At 46.3% G+C, this 21954-nt stretch overlaps 1 pseudogene; it reads right to left on the minus strand.

Annotated features, from left to right (window-relative positions):
* Positions 1-17686: 17686 nt before the first annotated feature.
* On the minus strand, positions 17687-21382 carry LOC120838311 (annotated as a pseudogene).
* Between the last annotated feature and the right edge of the window lie 572 nt (positions 21383-21954).

Raw genomic sequence — 21954 nt, forward strand, 5'->3', positions numbered from 1 at the left:
CCATTATACCATGCGCTCAAGAATTCCGCTAATGCTGACTGTCCGAGGCTCCCGTATAATCTTGTTCCAGGACTGCCGCCGCCTGCCAGCACGCGCCTATGGGACCGTCGGATTCGTATAATCACACGCTTGTTGCTAGCAGCGGCTTTTAATGGGAGACGCTTAATCTTGTTTACCGTCTCTCGACGGAAAGATGGAGTCGTGTCCCGTTCCCGCGGATGGCCAATTACGAAAAGCGCTCATTAAGTCCCCCCCCTCCCCCCTCTCTTGTACCCTAATGGGGCCCCAAAACGCCCCCTCCCCCCTGCGAGGGCGAGAAGTGTGGCGGTCGTGGGTCTTGTGGGCACCTAAGCGTATGACAACCCCAACCATTGTGCCGCGTTACGTTGCCGCAAGACCGCTGTCCTGGAAAAGCTGGAAGTAGGGAACAACCACAGTGCATTCCTATCGGAAGCAGCTTTCGTGTGCCTCGCGTTTGACCAATGCCACCTAGAAGTCAAGGCTTATGCATTACGTCATCGTTAGTGGATTCCCGACACGTCCCAGCGGCAAACAGAAGCAACTATAGTCGGTGACAGGCCAAGAACGAACTGGAAGCTCCTCCCACCTCTTTCCCCTTTAGTATACACCAACTCATGTTTACAAACAAACCGGAGCGCCCCTAGCGGACGCCACCGACGCCGCGCATGCGCGATGGGGGTGTGGGCAACAAGCTCGCCGTCGCCCATAAACAAACCATTGAAATGGGATGTTGTCGACGTCGGTGTGAGTCCCCCTGCTCTTTTTCGCGTTGGAATTATTGATTCTACGTCCTCCTAACGATGTCTGACTACTTGAGTGGCGTCAGCGAAATTACCGAGGCTCGTTACACCGCAGAATAATGTGACATGCGGCGATTCATTCCGCGTGGACGCCGCAGAATGTACGCTAAAGCCTGATTCGCATGATGAGATTTCGCTCGCAATTTTCAGTAGCGACGTCGCTCGGACTGCAAAAGCGTGAACCGTAGCTGAGATGTCGATGCCGATACTGAAAATCGCAAGCAGAATCGGAACAAGTCAATTAGGCATAGCAAGTCAGTGATGGTAACAATGATCAACATTTCCTTGTATCTACTGTTTACATCGAGCCTGCTTACCAACCTTCAAACTTGAATCTTTTGAGGCCTGCACTTACTTCTTATAGCAAGTACCGGGCCAACGTTCGGTCTACGGGCCGGCGTCGTCTAAGAGAGCAGACGACAAGCAGAAACGTTTGAGAGAGCAGACGACAGTTCGAACGTTCAGGCGGCCGTTTGAACTTGAAGACGCATTGAACGTAGTCCGCAGGTGGTCCGCACAACGTCATGGTTTTCTTGCGTTCATGTTGGAACAAAACAAATAAATCTGATAACCACAAGTATCCGTGAATTCAACCCAAAGTGCTTCCCGCCGAAGCAATCGTTTTCCGACGGCGTCTGCTTTTCCCTTTTCACGGCACATATCCAGATTCTCGGACGAACCGAGCACGTGAAAACTGACCTTCAAACGTTCCTCGTCTCTTTCGGTACGGCCCCAGTCCCGGCGTTTTGACGAGAAGGCAGGTTTTTGTCTGGTTCCTTTCAAAATAACGCAGGATTACACGTCTGGTATGGGGACTTCTGCCCACAGCCCCAGACCGGAAGTGCGACCGACGCGCCACCACCGCGCCGTGACGTCACAGAGTTGAGTTGGTGTATAGACCTTTTCATCCCCCTCCGTATGGGCGCTGCCATCTTGGAATCACGTGACGCGGCAGCCATTAGGTTGCTTCAACTTGCTGCTCCGCTCTCCCCTCCGCGCCTTGGCGGATGTGTTGTATTCGTGTTTTTCGTCGCGTTTCACCGCGCTTGCTTGCCTTACTTCGGAAACTGTAGTCCGATACGTCTACTCGACGACTCCTGAGGTTTGTTTACTAATAGTGGCGGAACATTCTCAGTAAGAAGCGCGTATATTTATATCACGCATTTAGGATCGCAAGGCGTCAAGAATAGTCAGCACAAGGAGACTCTCTGTATTCCCTGAAAGTATCGTTCTTTGTATTCATAATATATCGAAAACAGTTTCTTTTGATTATGTGAGGAAACTCGTGGAGGAGATAGACAACGAACGTTTAACTTGTATTTTATCTGAGGCTAAAAGTAAAGGTACGTCAACATCAAGCGATTTGTTTGTTCTTAATATCACACCTACATGTGTATAAGGCTCTCAATCTTTTTTCTTTTTTTTTTGCGACGTAGACATTCGGTTGGTCGGTTTACTTATGAAATTCTAGAAATTGTATACCATACTCGCTCCCATTTCGACAGTCACTTAAATGATTTATTGATTACATTTAGATAACCAATGCCCTCCACCTAATTCACTTAACACAAAGGTTGGGACCTCCAGCGTAAGAAACTGTCGCATACACTTAACAGTAGTGAGTTTTAGAATAGCGTGCACAAAGAAATAACGTTGTTTCTATTTGCAAATGCAAAACGCGGTTTGGGTTCGGCGCATGCGCAATAATGACGACGCTTGCTTTTTTTTGCTTACGTTGTTTTATTTTTTGCCAGTTTCTTCAATCCGCAATAATTGACCCCCCCCCCCCCCCCCCCCCCAAAAAAAAAAAGAAGAAAAAAAGCTGTCTGCATAACAGCTACTTGAGTCCAGGATTGTTGATGGCGAATAGAGGTTTACCTTTTGTGGCTGGCTACGCCGAAATTTACAAAGCGAATTTGTACTAAGAAATAAATATTTGTTCACACAGGTCCGTGAAGTTCTGCCTAGCGCTAGAATTTAGCCAAACTTTCCGAGGTACTTCTCCTCCTGCGCTTTTTAATTTTATTTGACCAATTTTACGGAAAACAAATGCCAGAGTTGATTTGAGGGGCCTGTCACTTAAATCATATCCTGAGTAAGCAAATGTTTATATAAAAAATGTATTTCCTAGGGCAAATATCGCGAAATGCTCTTTATGAGTACTTTAGCAGGATTGATAATTTAAGAAATTTAATACTCAGCCTGGCAAAACATGCTCGAGTACTAAATTAAAAAAAAAAAAAGAGGCCGAGACGATATTATTTGTTTATATCCATTATCTGCGTCATTACACGATACGTTTTTATTCTGCGAAGTTCACCAAAGGTTGGGTGCCCACGAAAACCAAACAGTGAGTTGTAAACTCGCGAGTTCATCTGTTCTGGCCGATTTAAAATATTGCTCATCAAGCTGTCGATATGCTTCCCCTCTTCACATTCACATGTTACTCTCTTCATTAGTTTGTTTTTCTGCAAACTGGTGTCATCGGGTACGGCCATACACGATGGTAATCTTCCCTGGACATCAGTCAGGCGTTTCGCAACCGACCATAATCAGATACATCAAAGGAGTTGGTAAAAATGCCCACAATTTAAGCTAAAATGCACCTCGTAGTCATCAAAGTGGCTAAATACTACTGTTTCATTGGTTGTGTGCTACCAGAAAAATAATCGTATCACAAAATTAAGCAAAAACTTAGTAAAACAGCAACATAGCCGCGCTCACGTTGAAACCGAAACCAACCAAATTGAAGCAACCTAATGGCGCCGAGTGCGTCAGCGCCCTCTGTCCGCCGGTGAGGCAACTACTAAAATGAAAAGGTCTATAGAGCGAACGCTGGAGAAGAGGCGACCTCCTCTCCACCGTTCGCTCCGCTGCAGTGGAAAGGGGGTGGGAGGAGCTCCCACTTCCTTCTTGACGTGCCACCGGCTATACACCAACTCATGTTTACAAACAAACCGGAGCGCCCCTAGCGGACGCCACCGGCGCCGCGCATGCGCGGTGGATGGTGGGCAAGAAGCCCGCCGTCGCTCATAAACAAACCAGTGAATTGCGTTGTTGTCGGCGTCGGTGGGAGTCCCCGTGCTCTTTTTCGCGTTGGAATTGTTAATTCTACGTCCTCCTAACAATGTCGGACTACTTGAGCGGCTTCAGCTAAACTATCGAGGCAAAACTTTGCGTGAATAATGTGACGTGCGGCGATTCATTTCACGTGGACGCCGCAGAATGGGCGCTAAAGCCTGACTCCTACGATGAGATTCTGCTCGCTATTTTCAGTCGCGACGTCGCTCGGACTGCAAAAGCGTGGACCGTAGCTGAGATGGTGAACATCGATACTGAAAACCGCAAGTAGAATCGGGCATTACAAGTCGGTGATGGCCACTGGTAACAATGATCAACAACTTCTTGTATCTGTTTACACTTAGCCGACTTACCCCAACCAACCTTCAAAAGTGTTTTGAGGCCTGCACTTCGTTCTTATCGCAATTACCGGGTCAACGTTTGGTTTACGGGCCGCTGTCGTTTGAACGAACTGACGACAAAGAGCAGCCAAGTTTGAAAGAGCAGACGACAGTTGGAACGCACGCGCAATGGAGTACGGGCAAGAAGCACCGCGTCCCGCGTCAACAAACCATTCGAATGTCACGTTGTCGGCGTCTGTGCGAGTCTGCATACTCTTTTGTCGCGTTGGAGTTGTCGATTCTACGTCCTCATCGCAAGGTCTTACAACTTCAATCGCCTGAGCGAAATTATCAAGGCTCGTTACGCCGCTAAACTTTCCGTAAATAGTTTGACGTGCGCCGATTCATTCGCATGAACGCTGCAGAATGGACGCCAAAACCATGATGAGATTCTTGTAGTTATTTTCGGTCGCGACGTCGCTCTTGCTGCAAAAGTGTAAAAGGTAGCGGCGATGATCGACGTCGATACTGAAAATCGGAAGCGGGAACAGACCAAGCGTAACAAGTAGGTGATGGCCACCTGTACCAATAATTAACATCTTGTATCTACTGTTTACACCGATCCTACTTAAGTCTTTTGAGGCTTGCAATTACTTCTTATTGCAATCACCGGGTCAGTTTGGTCTACGGGCCGCTTTTGTTTGAAAGAGCAGACGACAAAAAGCAGACAACTTTGAAAGAGTTGACGAGAGTTCGAACGATCAGGCGGCCGTGTGAATTTGAAGACGCACTGAATCCGTGAGTGGTCCGGACAACTTGGGGGTTTTCTCTCGTTCATGTTGGAACAAAGCAAATACATCTGGCGACCACAAATTGTGGCCCGCACACGCAATCGTAGTTCGACAGCGTCTGGTTTGCCCTTTTCACGGATGCTATCCACGTTCTCGGACGAACGGAGGGGGCAGAAACACATGAAAACTGATCTTCAAACCTTTCCAGACTCTCTTGGTACAGCCCCCATCGCAGCATTTTGACGAGAAGGCAGGTTTTTTGTCTCGTTTCTTCCAAGGGAACACAGGAATGCATGTCTGGCAAGGCGACTTCTGCCCACCGCCCCAGAGCGGAAGTGCGTCCGGCGCGCCACCACCGCGGCGTGACGTAGGTGAGTTGAGTTGGTGTATACTTTTATGCCTACCTAAACGCACTGGACCCGGTTAAAGTAGCGCCATTGCCTTCCCTGCCCGCTAGGTGGACACAAACAAATACCAACATACAAGCGACCGAACCTCACAGGGATCTGTCTCAATTACCATGGCGACTGCCATTTCGGCCCATTCCAATCTTAGAAGCTTCGCAAGGGTCGTTCTGGACCAATCGCGTCAATATCGCTATTTAGCATCATCGTAATGAAAGTGTTCATCTTCAATATAAGCGTCTTTGGAACCGATCATGCAGTCAACTTATCAATCATGATTACCTTCCCAGATCTCTTACAATGCTCTCCATGGAAGTCATACCTCACAAGTCATCCGTTCGGAACAAAGCGTTTCGTTTTATTTATAATAAATAACTACTCAACATACACCAGCATATCAGGATTTTCCCAGTCGGCTAACCCTCATTCATTTTCCCTTTTATGTAAATTACGTCCAATTTGGAACTGACTACCTCACATCCTTTTTTTTTATATATATAAATTATACTGCTAACTTTGTTGAATCCATTACCCTCTTTCTATCTAACTTGGCTAACTAGCTTACAGTGTTATATTTGTGTTTAAGGCCACGGTCCCACTGAATGTGGCAGTATAGGTACTTTTTGGCAGGTCATTACTCATCTCCTTTTAAATACTGTTTTGTGGGATTGATGTCATTCGAAAGGCAATGCAATCCTCTTTCATTTGATATTATGTGTGTGCTGGTGTTTACTGTTCATGCGTGTTTGTAGCGTTGCGAATATGATGGCGCGGACCCTCACTTGCTCCGCTAGTTCATGTTTTATGAACGATCCGTTAAAGATAACACGGTTCCAATATAGCAGTTTTGTTAAGATGATGTCGGAGCAGAATGTAACGATACACTTTTTTGGTATTTCCACTACTTTGTTTTTTTCATCCTTCCAAATATTGCCCTAAAATTGAGATTTTTCAGCACAAATATTTTTTTAATGACAAGAGCTAGGACAATGAAATTAGCTACAGGTGTAGTGCTTATAATTGGTAATATGCAAAAAAAAATTTAATGTTGTGTAAAATTTTTTTGTTTAGATATTTTATATCAAACGCAGCACTTTTTTGTGCTTCGAGTCATGGTACTTCAAATGCCGCTGAGGAAATAATTAAACTATGATAAAATCTTTTATAAAATTTAGAGCTACAGTGGTTGCCCAAGAGGTGGACGATGGCTTTTTTTAATTTTCAAAGTCATAACGCTCCAGGAGCCCTTCAAACTTACCTGTTTTTGACGCATATCTTTTTTGGACATCGAACAGATTTATTGGCATCTAATAACATTTATTGTTTGGAATAGATATACATTGCGATGTATTAGATTCTCAGAATGATATTGCTTTGGTTTTTTAATAGGTGTAGTGCTTAGCTAATTTTAGAAACAATTAAGAACTGTTTGGGCGTTTTGTTGCGCTACCTGGCGGATGGCAGACAAACTGCTGATTTCTAATGTTCAAAAAATTTCCGAGGGCGGCGTTGGCGTCTGTATCATCATCAATCTCCGTGTCTTTTTACCTTCACATTTAAAAAATATATTGGAAGATTTACTATCGATAAATGAATGGTTTAAGTACTGGGTCAGGTTAATAAATCTAAGACCAATAATTACACAAGCGTAGCGTGATATAATGTGTTCATTATTCCATATGATTTAAATCAATAAACAATAAAGACGAAGAGGAAAAGAATACACCCGAGTTCACTTCATGCCTAGAGTCACTAAATGAGCTCTAAGGTGTCGGCACTCCGTTCCCCAAAATTGTTTTGGGTGCCGCCATTTTGGGTCTTGTTCAGAGCAAACGCTACTGCCGATCGTCATGATCCAAAAGTACGACTTCCTCAGCGTTAGATGCGGTGCAAGGAAGCTGATGCAATATGCAATGCTCTGTCGCGGGTTGTCTAAACATTTGAGGAGGACGGAAAAGCGTTTCCTGTGATTTTAGATAAAGCTTCAGATAACTGGCGACCATGATTTTAGGCCACGATATGGCCAAGTGTCGTTACTCTGAACCGTAGCTAATTTACTGGCACAAGCGGGAACAATGAGGAAGAGGCAGGTGTCAAAAGGTAGCGGCTTGTAGAGTCCACGGGGCGTACGTCATGGCCCCTCCAGGTATTACAAGCCTATCTTGAACAAGAGCATGAATAGTGTCATTAAATAAGCTACGCTTCAGTGTAGCGACACTTGGCCATATTGTGGCTTAAAATCATGGTTGCCAGTTATTTGAAGCTTTATCTGAAATCACAAGAAACGCTTTTCCGTCCTCCACTTTAAACAGTTTGCGACAAAGCAAAGCAACATTACATGAGCTTCCTAACACCGAATATAATGCCGAGGATGTCGCACTTTTGAATCATGACGATCGGCAGTTGCGCCTGCTCTGCTCAAGCATGAAAATGGCGGCGTTCACAACACTGTCGGGGATGAGACTGCCGATACTCTAAGCGCAGCTCATTTATTGGCTCTACTTCCCTCAAATCTCCTTTACCCTGACTGAAACTGAAACTAAATATGAATAATACACTATTATTATACCTTATTTAGTCATAACCAACTAAACATAATGAGAGAAGGAAGCAGCCGGGTAGGAAAAACGCAGGCTTCATGTGCAACCGTTCTTACCGTCTCAAAAGAAAGAACGCGCGAGCTTGCGCTGGTTTAAAAAAAAATACGATCCAAAGAAAAAAGGCGGCATGCTGTGTTCTTTGTGATTGTGCGTCGAATTGCAAATTGTTCCGGGTATGTTTATACAGCCGGAAGTTAGTCTGCCTTAGTGGGCGTCTGGTGTCTCAGCTATAGATGAACAATTTAGCCAGTGCGGTACAACCGCAAACCTGGGGTCTTTAACGTGCACCACGCAGTAGTGATACACGACCGCACGCCGGTACGATGCTTTTCCAGATCAAAACGGGCAGGGGCGGGGTGGGTTCTGCAGTGCGAGCTTTCGCTCCACGTGCTCCGAGCTGGCGTGCGCTATACTCCGTTTCACCTTATGTTGTACCTCAGAGAAGGATAGAAGCGCGAGCTCATAGCGTTTTAACATACGAGAGCTTGTGTCGCAGAGATGTGCCCTAGAGCAAGGAGCTCGCGCTTGTACCTTTTACTGCGGTACATCATAAAGTGAAACAGAGTAGAGACCATGCACTCGGCCACGGATCCCCCCCCCCCCCCCCCCCCCCCACCCACCCTTTTTGTGCGTCTAATTTATATACAAGTAGAAGTATTTGAAGATCGACGATGGGCGTCGATCGTCTCGAGGTAATGTAACATAATAACATTATATAAATAATAAACTTGTTGAAGAACTGAACGACTCAATTTTTTAATTCTTGGATTGTAATAAAGCGGTAGCCTATTGTACTTACTGTTGATGAAGAGCAATATGAGGTGACGAGGTAATGATTAAATGATGAGGCTCTATAAGGACGATGACATTAGTGGGTGTCGAACCACAACGTACATTGCTAGACTTGTTTCAAGTATCGTGTACCCAAAGACCTTTCTTCACCCGCAATAGAATATGGTAGAATCAATGACGATGCTGCTTTACAACTTATATGGAACAGGAAAACTGCACCGTGTAGAAGTGTGGCTTATTCGTTAACATGAGAGACGGATTTCTAGCAGCACTCCCTGATTGACTGCTTGGACCAAATGGCTTCGCTGACGTAAAGTGTCCCCGTTCCAAAATATTCTTGAACCCTGCTGAAACCGCAAAGGAGTATGAGGCGAAAAATAAGAAAAATGAGCCTAGTGTGAAAGGTCCAAATCACCACTATAGCTTCTACTACCACATACAAGGGCAGTTACACTATACACAAAGAGAGTTTTGTGATTTCTTTATATTTACACTGAAGGGCATTGATATCCAACGTATTCAGAGGGATGATACCTTCTGGTCAATTAACAAAGAGCCTTTTCCACTCAGCCCGACTTCCGCTGAAATTCCTCAGGTAGACGAGTTGTCCGACCGAATAAACTGTTATTACTCCCGATGTGGGAATCTCTCGATCTTCGTTCGTAGGCCATAGTATCATGAGATCAAGGGGTGTGGCTCTTCGTCTGCCGAACATTGCTTCGGCGGGTGTTTTTACCGTGTAAGATGAGATCGTCGGCGTGTTGCTGGAACAAAAACCTGGCGATTCTTCACTGAAGTGTTTCTTCCGTAAGCTTCAAGAGGGCTTTCTTCGTTTCGCACACCATCTGTTTTGCTTGCCCGTTAGTTGGAGGATGGTATGGTACACTAAAGGTGATGCCTGATGCCGGTTTTCTTCTTTTCTTTTTTTTCATTTTTTTTTTCAAAAACTTGTTTATTTTATTTGAAGCAAGATTTGGAGCGTTATCAGAGAAAAGTATTTTCGGTAGGGTAAAAGTAGGAAAAACAGAGCGTAGAACGTCAATGACGCGTTTGGACGTCGTGGCAGGCATCGTGTAAAGGTACGTTTATACTTCTACGTAACGTCGATGGGCGCAGCGTAGCGCAGCGTAGCGCAGCGTAGCGCAGCGCAGACTGATCCTCATTGGTCGCAGATATCAAGTTCCTGGTCGCCGGCCTATGAAAGGCGCGCGTTCTGCGCTACGCTGCGTTCACTGCGCTCAACGTCGGAGTATAAACAGCCCTTAAACTTCCAACCACTTAGAGTACGTATCGACAATGACTCCGCAGATGCGGATACGTTTCGCCACCCACTGACCGAATAATGGATCGTTTTCAATTACTGTTTATTATGGCGCTGGACTCGAGGAAGACTACGAGTCTTTCCACAAAGTTAGTCCAGGTGTCAGCACTTTTGTTAAAAGCGCAAGTGTTCGAAAAGTCGACAACGTCGGTAGCCACGTGCTGTGCTTGATACTGGACGCTTTCCATTCGCTGAGAAGAAACTTGCTTGTTTGTCTGCCACGAGTCGTCCGATATCAGGTCATCACCGCTACTCCATCTCCCGACAAAACAGGTCTTCATTGTCCGCATGTCCATAGTTAGCAATCACGTGAACTGATACATTCCCGAACGCTCATAACTTGCCGTCGCTAAACGCCGTTCATTCATATCCTCTTCATTGCAAATAAACGTCTTCCTATTTATTCTGATGGTTTTCATCATATTCCCCCTAAGTTGTACTTACAACATTATGTGTGTCGGTACTTCCAAAAATATTGGAACGGCGTTTGTTTTCTGGGAACTATAATGTAACAACCTTTGCAACATCTTACGGATCCCGTGAAACACAATATTTTGTGACGTCACTTTTCAGTCGTCATTATAATGGTGAGGTAAGTACTGTAAATCGCGAAGCAGTTTACTTGACGTCCGCTTCCACTGGTATTTTGGAAGATTGAGTCTGCTGAGCGTGCATTCCTGCAGAAGAAGTTTTCAATGATATAATATTGATACGTCAATCAACAAGTGATTCCTTCTTGGTAAGATTTATTGCGAAAACCCGTGACAACCGCCGAACCGCATTTATACCCAGCCTGACATTCTCGCATACATCCGTTTGGTGGGCCACGCTACTTGAACCAGCTGAGCTCAGCTGGCAGCGGCGCGAGCAAGGCCACGAGGGGAACGTGATGGTGCTCGAGCCATCCCACTGTGAACCAATGTTTCGGCCACCCCACGGGTGCGTGTCGCCATCTATTGGTTGAACTAACGCCTTGTTCAAGATGGCTGCCGTGGGACCGCAGCCTTAATGTTCTACTTTTTGTTTTATTGCCACCCTCACGGGTCCTCGAGGGAAACAGATGATAATGATGATGAATGCCATTGCTCTTGCGTATTTGTAGACAGGACAAGCAGTTTTCGATGCTTCCAAGCACCGACGCCGCAGCTGCTGGCGGTAGGAAGATGTACGCTTGTTTCGCCGGTGTGTGAATAGCAAAATCTCGGTACACAAGAGACATCTTTATAAAGCTACCCGTCTTTAGCAAATTTATATCGGCTCACCTAGAGGTCGAGGACAAATTGCTCATTCCATGAACCAAAATGGCTACTATTCAGGGAGCTTGGCGCTACTTTCCCAGGATCCAGTGACTTTAGGTCTCCCCCCTGATCCTTCCAACAAGAGCTCGGCGTTTTAACGCACCCTCGCGCTCTCGTCGCCTTAGCTCCTCGGCGCAGCGGCTGTTATACTTCGCTTCACCTCATGTCCAGACGCAGCCAACGCTACGAGCTGATGGGACCATTCATACATACAGCGTCAAAAGTGCACCAGCATGGTGTGTTTGTCATTTTATGTAAGTACGTGTTCTACCATCTTTATGTGCGTGTTCTACCATCGCTGAATCAATTATGAACAGAACAAAGTCCAGTGACTTGCACTTTTGACGCTTCTTGATTAGACCCATCCGCTCGTAGCGTCGACTGCGTCTGAAGTATAGACAGGCGAATTATTGCGAGAATGATCGTTGAAGAGACCGAGGTGTCCTCTTGGGTTTCTTTCCGTGGCGTCATGGCTGGAATTTTCCTTACCGTGACGTCCCGATCTTGATTACTGATCATCAGTTGTAAACGGCAAGTTATACGGTGGACGTTTGGAGTTTACGCGTTCTTAAGCTAACAGCGTCAAAGCTGCCTGACGCCACTCTCACTTCCGTCGATGAATGGAAAACGACATGGTGAGCGTTTGACCGATCCTGGAATGACCACCAGAGCGATGCTTTCGGTCGCGCACGTCGCCAATACTCCGTGATGGTGGGCTAGAAGGAGGGGTTTTAACGATCGCGAGAGCTGTCTCGCGATTGAAGCTTCCGAGCAAAATCTGTATGCGGGAAGCAATGCCACCTTGCACTCCACAGCTATAAGAAAAGGAGTTACTAACAAAAATAGCCCGACGGACAATTTTATTGCACCTGTACAGGTAGTGTTCAGCCATAAATAGGAACATGATTCATCGTGTGTGTGTTTGTGTGCGTGTGTGTGCGTGTGTGTGCGTGCGTGTGTGTGCGTGTGTGCGTGTGTGTGTGTGTGTGTTACGTTTCTGGCCTGCTCCGTTTTGTTTAAAACCCACTTTCAAAACAATTAACTATCATTCTTTTAATTCATGTTTTAAAGTATGTTTTAAACAGCAAGTCAATTGTCTCACAAAACGTTTCACTTTTAGAAACACTTTACACTGGAGCAAAGCTTTGGAGAGAAACTCTGGATCACTTCTTTATGATAACATGTAGTACATTCCTCACAATAATCACTGTGGAAACATCATTATTAAATAAGGAAAATGCGAAACCTAGGGCAATATCTAGTGGTTAGTAATTTAACTAAATAATCCAGTTAACATGTTTACTTCTCGAATTGCCAAAAAAAAAGGAGTTAGAATGGCCACTTTTAAATATTTGATTTTAAGTTTCCTTCAATCTATAACAAATCGTTTTGTTGTCATTCAAGGCGGCCACCGTGGATCGGAGCAGCCTCCGAGAAAAGGGCACGGTGAGGGCGGCAAGCTACGTGAAGCGCCCTCGAATGTGTCGCGAACCATTAAACGAAACAGAAGGCACCGTCTTCTATCGCGCTCAATACGGGCGGAGACCGTCCGTGCTTCTTTGGCGTGCACTAGGCATTCTTATGGCGTCGAGGTTAAGTCCCGACGCCCTGCAGTATTGGCCCCTCATTGATAGCGTGGGCCGGGCCACCTTTTCTCGCTTTCTCCCAAAACTACTTGGTGCAGTCGCGACGGGCTCAGTCATGACTCCGGCAGTCACGGAGTGACAAACGCAACAGACGTGTATCGCGGGTGTATCTCAAAATGCCCCATTCGCATTTGAATCTTGCGCATTTCTTCCCATTCTCATTTGGTCCTTCTCATAAAATCCACACCAGTTTCTTTTTTTTTTTTTTTTCGCAACTGGGCTTGTTTTCATTTTGCCCGTTCGATCTACGACTGAATGGCACTAGTTCGCTATGCTTTTACAGTTGTTAAAGGGCCCCTAAAAAGAAAAAAAAAATTTTTTTAGCAGTTTGATTGGGACACGCGTGTCAAAATATAAATTTTACGCGGAAAAAAAAAAAAAAAGTTCGAGCAATATTGACAGCGCGAGACGCGATTTAGTCGGCAGTCACCTCCTTTCCAGTTGTTTTCTCTCTCGGCAGTTCGGGCGTGTGGAGGAGAGGTGGAGGAGAGGTGGATCGGCTTCGCAGGAATGACCCGTGACGTCATGGAGATCGCACGCAGAATTTCACATAAATCTCGCGCCGTCAATATTGCTTTATTTATTTTTTTTTTTGCGCAAAATTTATTTTTGGACATGCGTGTCCCAACCAGACTGTTTTAAAAAAAACGTTTTTTTATTTACTTTTTAGGCCCCTTTAAGCCTTCGCCTCTTTGTTGGGGAGTCTTGTTTGGGCCCCCAGCATACCATCAGATAAATTTAAGGCCCTTTGTTTTCGGGTAAAACCCGATATTTTTCTATCTTTCCTCCCCCAATATGTGTTTTTAATTAATATTTAGTTATTATTATTATTAATTATTAAATATTAAGAACACAATTATTAACCGGATACGGAACAAGAATTTATTCAATGTCACAATTTCTGCCGTTGTAGAAGCTTGGAGCCCATTAAAGAAACCTGTTGAAAGTGCGCATGATAGGAGTGATTCGAAAGATATACAAATAATACTTTCTCTGAAAAAAAACACACAAAAAAAAACTTTTTGTAAAGGCAGTTTTGATAAGGAAGTACTACCCAAAACTACCGAAGGGCTCGCTGACGGTGCTGCGCGTTGCAGACGTAAGTTTTGATGTTGAGAAAACATTCTCTCAGTTAAGATACGTCTGAAGACTGGACATGCCTACAACCGAAACAGAAACGCTGCGCATGCAGATAAATATAAGTATGTAAACAAATATATTTTTTTAAATGATTAGGCGAGTTTTAATACTACGTTTTAATCCAATTATCTGCTCATTAAGGACTGGTTTGTGTATATGAAACATTCCCTGTCCTAAAAGCAATCGATTCATTTTATTGGCGGAAGGCAACGGTGGAGTGCTTGAGGCGGAACTTCTGCATTCTTTACCTGTCACCACTATAGACCTTTCCAATGATCGCCTTCCGTGCCCTGCCACCTTTGTCCACAGGGCTGTTGAAGTCATTCTGCGCGTTCCGTTCGCGGTAGCTCTTTTTGACAAATTATATCAGACATTACGCCTATAGGGAGTATTCACTGGGCGCCATATTTGTGTGTGCTGTCTAGAGCGCATGCTCAGAACGAGCCCACATTAATAGGCTGCTAAGACCGGCATTGTTGAGGGTGCGGAATGCACGTTACAAAAGAACTGTGGAAGCTCACCATCAGCACGCGCTCAGCAGTCGCGCACACAGCTATGGCCTCCAGTGAATACTCCCTTATAGGGAACCTATAGGGGCCAAGTGAGAATGGCTAAACGAGAACAGGCCTAAGAGAGGAAGGCTGAAATGCAAAATACGAAACGGAAAAGAGAAAAATGCGACAGGTCGCAGCGAGTTATGAGAATGGTTGTTTTGAGAAGGGAAGTGAGAAGTGCGGAAACGAGAACGTGCTCAAAGGATAGCCACCCAACATGCATTGCAGAGCGCAAAGTACAAAACAAATAATGGTTCCTAAAAAAATGCATTGCTTTTCTGTTTCAGTTTTTAAGTTAGTACGCCTCAATGGGTGACGTTGTCTCGTCGCTGAAGATTTGCAATTTATCGAGTGAAGGGAGCACAGCCGCCAACCTGGGGTCCCATACGTGCAGCCCGCAGTAGTGATTACACGAACTCATGCCGGTAAGAAGCTCATCCAGATCGAAACGGGCAGAGAATCGAACCGAGAGGGTTGTGCAGTGCCAGCTTTTGCTCCACGTTCAAAACTTAGACGCGTACCCCTACCCGCTTCGGTGGAGTGCTTTTCCCCTCGGGACTCGACTGCGCTGCGGCGAAGCAACATCCTCGAAATTCGCTCTTTTCTCCCCCCACTGCGGTGGCAACGGCTGCCACAGAATGCATCGAGTGTTGCTTCCTGATGATGTTGCACAGGTGAACTTGGCACGCCTTTTGTGTTTCGATGCGTAGCGTCTCCAAATGAAAGCTTCCCAACGCGAAGTTTGCGTCTCTTGAAGCTGTACAGCCCAGCTTCGACTCGGCTGTCTGGCGCGTCTCTTCGCTTACTCTTAAGCCTTGTTCGCTCCCTTCTCGCCTTCTGCACACGCTCGACCCAGCACACGTGTGACTCGCTTGGCACATTTTACATAACGAGACCGGGGCGCTAAATCTCTACGTGTTCCTAGACTCTGGTGTACCGGAGTATACGGGCCGGGCCGCAGATCGAACACGATTGCTGCAATCGGCTGGGACTCGTATTTATTCAGTGGTGACACAAGCTCTAGCCGGTTGCTGACGCAGCGCTTTGCCGTTGCAGGAGTGCACTACAGGAAGGAGCAAGGCTCCGACCTTGTAACATATTCTGCGTTAAGAAGGTTGAGCAGATTTGAGAAGCACCGCAACTGGTAAACGTGATCGACTCTGTTTCATCTGTCCTCAAAACCCAAAACGTAACACACGTTGTAAATATTTTGGGGAGGGTTGGTCACCGTTTGTGAACTCATCTATCAGGCTATCGATAGGAACACGACCTAAAGAAGACAGGTTGGAGCGGAGAAGACTTCAGTTGCTGAACAAACAAGAAAAAAGAGAGACTCGACAATACTACCCCCCCCCCCCCCCCCCCTCCCCGACGGATTCCTGGAGCGTGGTCTGGTCTGCAAGCAGTCTGGAAAAAGGACCAAGTGGAGCTCAGGCGCACCACCGACGGCGGTGGGGGAGGATGCCCGTGTAAACAAACCGGCGGCCGCTAGAATGCGGGGCAGGGTGGGCGAGAGGGGCGACAGGGCCACCCCCCCCCCCCCCCCCGGTCGGGGGACGCTCGGACACGAAGGGGAAATCCCCCGCAACAGACGCCGGCGTCACGCGGATGCGCTTCGTCCTCTCCGCCGACACCGTCTTGAGCCGCAACAGCACATGGCCCCGACAACCACAGAGCTGTAAACTAAAGGGGATTTCTTGGCGACTTCTTCGAAATCTACGGCACCTAGGGTCTAAAGCAGAAATCTGTCTCGGGCCGCGGCAGGTTTGCTCCAACAGCGTTCTCGAGAAAATCATATTTTCACGGTGCTTGGCGGTCTACAGACGAAGTTGTAAAAGTAGAGTCGTGAAAGTAGATTAAAAAAATATCACCCCTTTAACGTACTAGTGGGGAAAAGGCAACCTAAAATGGGATGTGGACAGTGGTGTGTCTTGAAAAACTGGGCACACGTGTGGAGGCTGAATGTATCCGCGTCAGCTTTGCTGAAATCACTGAACGTGGTTTCGCTGCAGTCGGGTCCCCCATCCGCGAAGAGCGGCACTGTTGTGTTCTTTTTTGTGTTGGCAACATATGCACGTTATCACAATCATCATATTTCTCCTCATACAGAATGTTTTCGTATCTTTTGTCGTTGAATAAAAAGGACATTCCCGTTTAAAACGTGGACTGAGTTGGTCATTCCTTCCTTCTTTCGCTGTTCCCAAGGACAGCACACGCACTTGCCTGACTGAAGTGGGCTCGCGATTGTTGGTTGTTCGTGGTTTGGGGCGGTTATGCGAAGAGGCTGCAGAAGTAGACTGTCGGGGATTACCATGTGCACGGAAGAAGGACGATCAAAACGCCCTGTTGTTTCTACCACTCTGCAAGTTTTACAGCATTTATACCCATTAGTGGCAGCTAATAAGTCTACTACTACCGGTCGCAACGGCGATGACGTCTGTTATCAGCTCCACTGGCCCTGTACCGCACAAACATATTCCTCAAAGATACTACGTGCCCCCAGCTCGTTGTTGTCCCAACTGCAACATCCCATGATTTGGGTTTAAGTTTTTCACAAAAAAAATGAAGTCCCAGCTAGAAAATTGCGCGCTGGTGAGTATCAAGAGCCACCCGCTCAATCCATGGAACATCACTGATAAGGAAGCACCATTTACTCAGGTGATTTACAAGAAGACACGCAAGGCTGGAATTCCAACGTTCAAACTCAGTCATCCCTGCCAGTCCATCTGGAAGGTCAACCTTAATAGATTGGCACAAGAAATTGTCGCAACATTCCAAGAGAAAGTGCTTTCTCAGCGCATTGACAAAAATGGAGGGTTAACAGTTACTATGGCGTCCGCTGAAGTAGCGAATAAATTGCTAAAACTTAATGTCTGTTTGCAGGAATCAAAGCTGATGTTAAAGTGCCACAGTCATTCTCAAGGAACCTGGGCAATGTCTGGGGTGTGCCACTTCATTGCACTGATAAACAACTCGTGGAATTCTTGCGAGATGACGGGGTAGTTTCTGCACAACGACAAATGAAGTACACTCGAAGGGAAGATGACCCCGTAACAAAGCATCGCCTGACAACAGTTATCCTGAAATTCCGAGAAAATTTAGAACTACCTGCACAAATCAAACTGGGACTCAGTGAGTGGAAGGCCAAGCCAGTGGAGGACAGCTTCAACGTAGCATGACATCAGCCAGGCCGTCGCCCAACGGATCAGCTAAGCCGCTGCCCGAGGCATCAGCTGGGCCGCGTTTTGAACATATCCGCCAACCAAACTCTTCAGTATCAGCAAACCGCTTTCCATGGCCGGGTTTCGTTGTTGGGTTTTCTCGAAAGCGAACAGAACACAGTCCTATCGGGCACGATAACTGGCGACCCACAACGTTAAATGAAAAACAGGGTGTGCTGTTCAAATAGGAACCCCAAGAGGCAACAACACAACCCACGTAGATCGCCAATCAGAACAAGGTGGTTCCTGCGTTTTTCCACAAAGCACAAGGGCACCTGCACCGGCCGAACTAGATGTGCCTTCGCACATAGATTCGCATCGCCACATTAGCGCTAGAGATGGACGCAATATCACGGACGAATGAGGAAAGCAAAGTGGAAGGTATACTTCACATTTTCCTACCTTTCATGATGGAAGTCATAAAAGAAATTATAAAAGAATATCCGAAGACCGGTTCCAAAACATCCGTCAAGGCGCTATAGCCATGGAACCACCTCTCGACAACTTCCCATTCATCGTCTAACTGAGGTATACGCTTCTTCTCTTATTTTGCAATGGAATGCACGACACCTAATGCAAAAACGCAGTGATTTCAAAAATTTCGTCCGTCGGTACAAATTCCCGGTTTGAGCTATCTGCGAAGGCTATGTATCCGAACCATTCCGCCTGCCGCGATACGTGCTCTACCCCGCAAAAACTCAACTCCGCTCTTCCAGAATAATGTTGTGTATAAGATCTGGGTATTTATCGATAGAAGTTCTTAGCGACATTGACAGTCCTGGAAAAAAAAATAGTTACTTGTAATGTACGCATTCGTTCCGATACTTATTGTCGTTTGCGTGTATACATACCACCGGGATACACATTTAAACTGCCATGCTTAGAAGACCTCATTGCAACTTTAGATGCGCCTTACGTATTGGGAGGAGACTTTAATGCTCATAGTCCAACCTGGGGAACCTCCCACACATCAAAGAGAGGATCCACTGTAAGACACTCTTCTCACTTCAAATAACCTGCGCGATCGATACACGAGTTGTTTAGACTGGACCGTCTTTTCTGCAGACTTGGCGGCTGGGGCCAGTTGGTGTCCTGAGTGCGACACCCAGGGAAAGCGACCATCTGCCTATTTATGTATGCCACGACAAATCACGTTCCTTTTCTTAACATAGACGAACAGTCTTAACTGGCAATGATAAACTTGAAGAGTTTAGATGATTTAGTTTCTGAGATATAAAAAAATAGAAAACTCATCACAAATATTGAACGACCCCTAAGGACATCTGGGAGTGGATCCGGAGTACCAGAAGCTGTGTGCTGAACGCCGTCGGGCGGAACGAAAAGCTCAAAGGAGCAGAATGCTCCAAGATGAATTGAAAGCCAGACGATTTCATACGAAAACCAAACAGGAGCTCAAATATTTAGTAAAACGCCGATGGAGCAGTTTTTGGCATTCAATATTACCAAACGCCGCGACAGTACAGGCCGGGTGCATAGTTCGCTCATTAAAATCACCAGTATTACGTCAGCCACTTCGCGGGCTGGCACTTCATCGAGGTGTCAGTGATATGGAAATAGCCGAAGAATTTTGCAGAGTGGTCACACATCAGGTGTCAGCGACTATGAAAAACACGACTAAAAAGACAGAATGCCCATTACTATCGACGGATTAAAACAATGCGGAGGGCAAGTTCGTCTGCTTCTTGCGCAGGGGGTAGCGGTGACGTCAGAACGCCGAGCACTGATTGGCTGATCGCGCCCCCCTATCTGAGCGTCGTCTGCTCCTTTGCAACGTCGTCTGCTCGCAACATCGTCTGCGTCTGTCTTACCTTTCCTGCGACTTTCGCAAGTGCAGAGGCCAGATTCACGAAACGATCTTACGCCAAAAATGTGTGTAAGACAAAACTTAAGAACAAATTCGTATTCACGAAACGAAATTTTCGTAAGTTTTGCGCAGGTTACGGCGAAATCCTACGACAGCTCCGAAGCTGTCTTACGCACTTCTTACGATCAACTCAGCATGGCCGACAGCGTCGCGGTCGCGACGACCCACGGACGTTTATTTTTCTACGTGAGCTTCTGACGCGTCCTGACTTCAAGCAGCAAGAAAAAAGTAAAAATTACTTGAAACAGAGCACGACGAACAAGAACGCTGGATCCGCAAACACCAGGGAAAAGCTCCAACGGTCACGATTCCACTGAGTGCGACCAAACGAGCTGGGCAGTTAGGCCTAGCAGGCACTCCGCGACTCGGCGACCGTCTGCCCACGGCCGGCTGACGTGCTGAATGGAATATGCCCGCGCGACCCTTGTGAACCCTTCCCGTGTTATTCTTTGATCGCTGACCTCAATTTTAGATTAAGAGGTCAATTTCTTCCCCGAGGCAACGGTGACTCGCCGGTAAAAAAGCGGTGAATCTCCGACAGATGCAGGAAAGGTAAAGCAGCCATCGCTTTGACTAGCAGACGTAAAGCAGACGACGTTAACTGCGCCAACCCGCCGGCGCCGCTAAAGAGTGAGGGGTCTCGCCGCACACAAATGGAGGGAAAAAGTATTTGGGAGGGAACTTGCGGACACTAACACGCTCACTCTCGTTACTAAGCAAACAAACCTCGGCGCCCCGGGACACCTCGCCAGTGAGTCCTTTGACTTCCCTCCTTGATGCGCGTCTGCTAGTTGTTAGACAAAAACAACGTACCGCTCGAGTTATTTCGTCTGCCCTCCATTAAAGGCGAAGTCGAGTTCGCTCCGAAAGTCGCAGGAAAGGTAAGACAGACGCAGACGATGTTGCGAGCAGACGACGTTGGAAAGGAGCAGACGACGCTCAGATAGGGGGTCGCGATCAGCCAATCAGGGCTCGGCGTTCTGACGTCACTGCTACTTCCTTCCTCATGCGCAGAAGACGAAAATGAGCCCACTTGCGAGGCGTATAGCATGAATTGGCCATTTAACAAAATAGCTGAAATGGGCATTGAAGAGGCTTTGCCGAAAAAGCGCCCCAGGGCGTGATGGCATCACCTCGGCTGTACTAGCGAGTGTTGGCAAACAAGCTACGTATTTCCTCTTGGATATATATAATGAATGCTGGGTTAGTGGTCCTATACCCTTAGTCTCGAAAGAAGCGATTTTTGTACCTGTACTAAAATCTCGAAAAGCTCCTTTAAGCATCTCATCATTTCGACCTGTGAGCCTCACAAGTGTACTAATGAATACGATCGAACATATGGTTTTGCAACGACTAAATTGGTGGTTAGACTCCAGCGGGATATTTCCTTTCCAAATGAACGGCTTTAGACAAAACATGTCGGCCATGAATTCTGTTCTCGATCTGGTGACATGTGTAGAACACGACAGTAGTATTCACAGAGTGACAGGGGCAGTATTTCTCGGCATGCAACCCACATTTGACCCTGTCAGTCACTACCATGTCATTGAACAGCTACAGTAACTAGAGCTAGATGACCGTCTAATCAGTTGGATGAGCGATTTTCTTCGTGATCGGTCTGTACATGCATAAACATTCAGTGACTTTAAATCTAAGCATTACGTTTCACAAGAAGTACTTCAAGGAAGTGTATTAAGTCCCATATTATTTAACCTTGTCTCAACAGAATTCAATAGTTTATTACCAGATAGTGTTTCAAATTCAATCTAGGCTGATGATATATCCTCATATCCTAACGTCAATAACATTCAGAATCGTCTCCAGACTTCACTCTTAATAATCGAACAATTTGTTATTGAACGAGGTATATTGATTTCTACTGAAAAATCTGCGGTTCTTCGATTTACACGGCGACGTCTTGATAGCTTTGAACTCACACTTAATGGACATACTTTGCCATTACCTTTTTTTTTTCTTTTTTTTTAGCGTGCATAGCACGGCTTGAGGTAGATAGGCACGATGGCTCGGCGCAGGAACCCTTACGGGGGTAATAACTTACTGTCGTGTAGTGAGTGCATAC

This window comes from Ixodes scapularis, unplaced genomic scaffold, assembly GCF_016920785.2.
Source record: "Ixodes scapularis isolate PalLabHiFi unplaced genomic scaffold, ASM1692078v2 PGA_scaffold3__209_contigs__length_174095766, whole genome shotgun sequence".
NCBI classification, from domain to species: Eukaryota; Metazoa; Arthropoda; class Arachnida; order Ixodida; family Ixodidae; genus Ixodes; species Ixodes scapularis.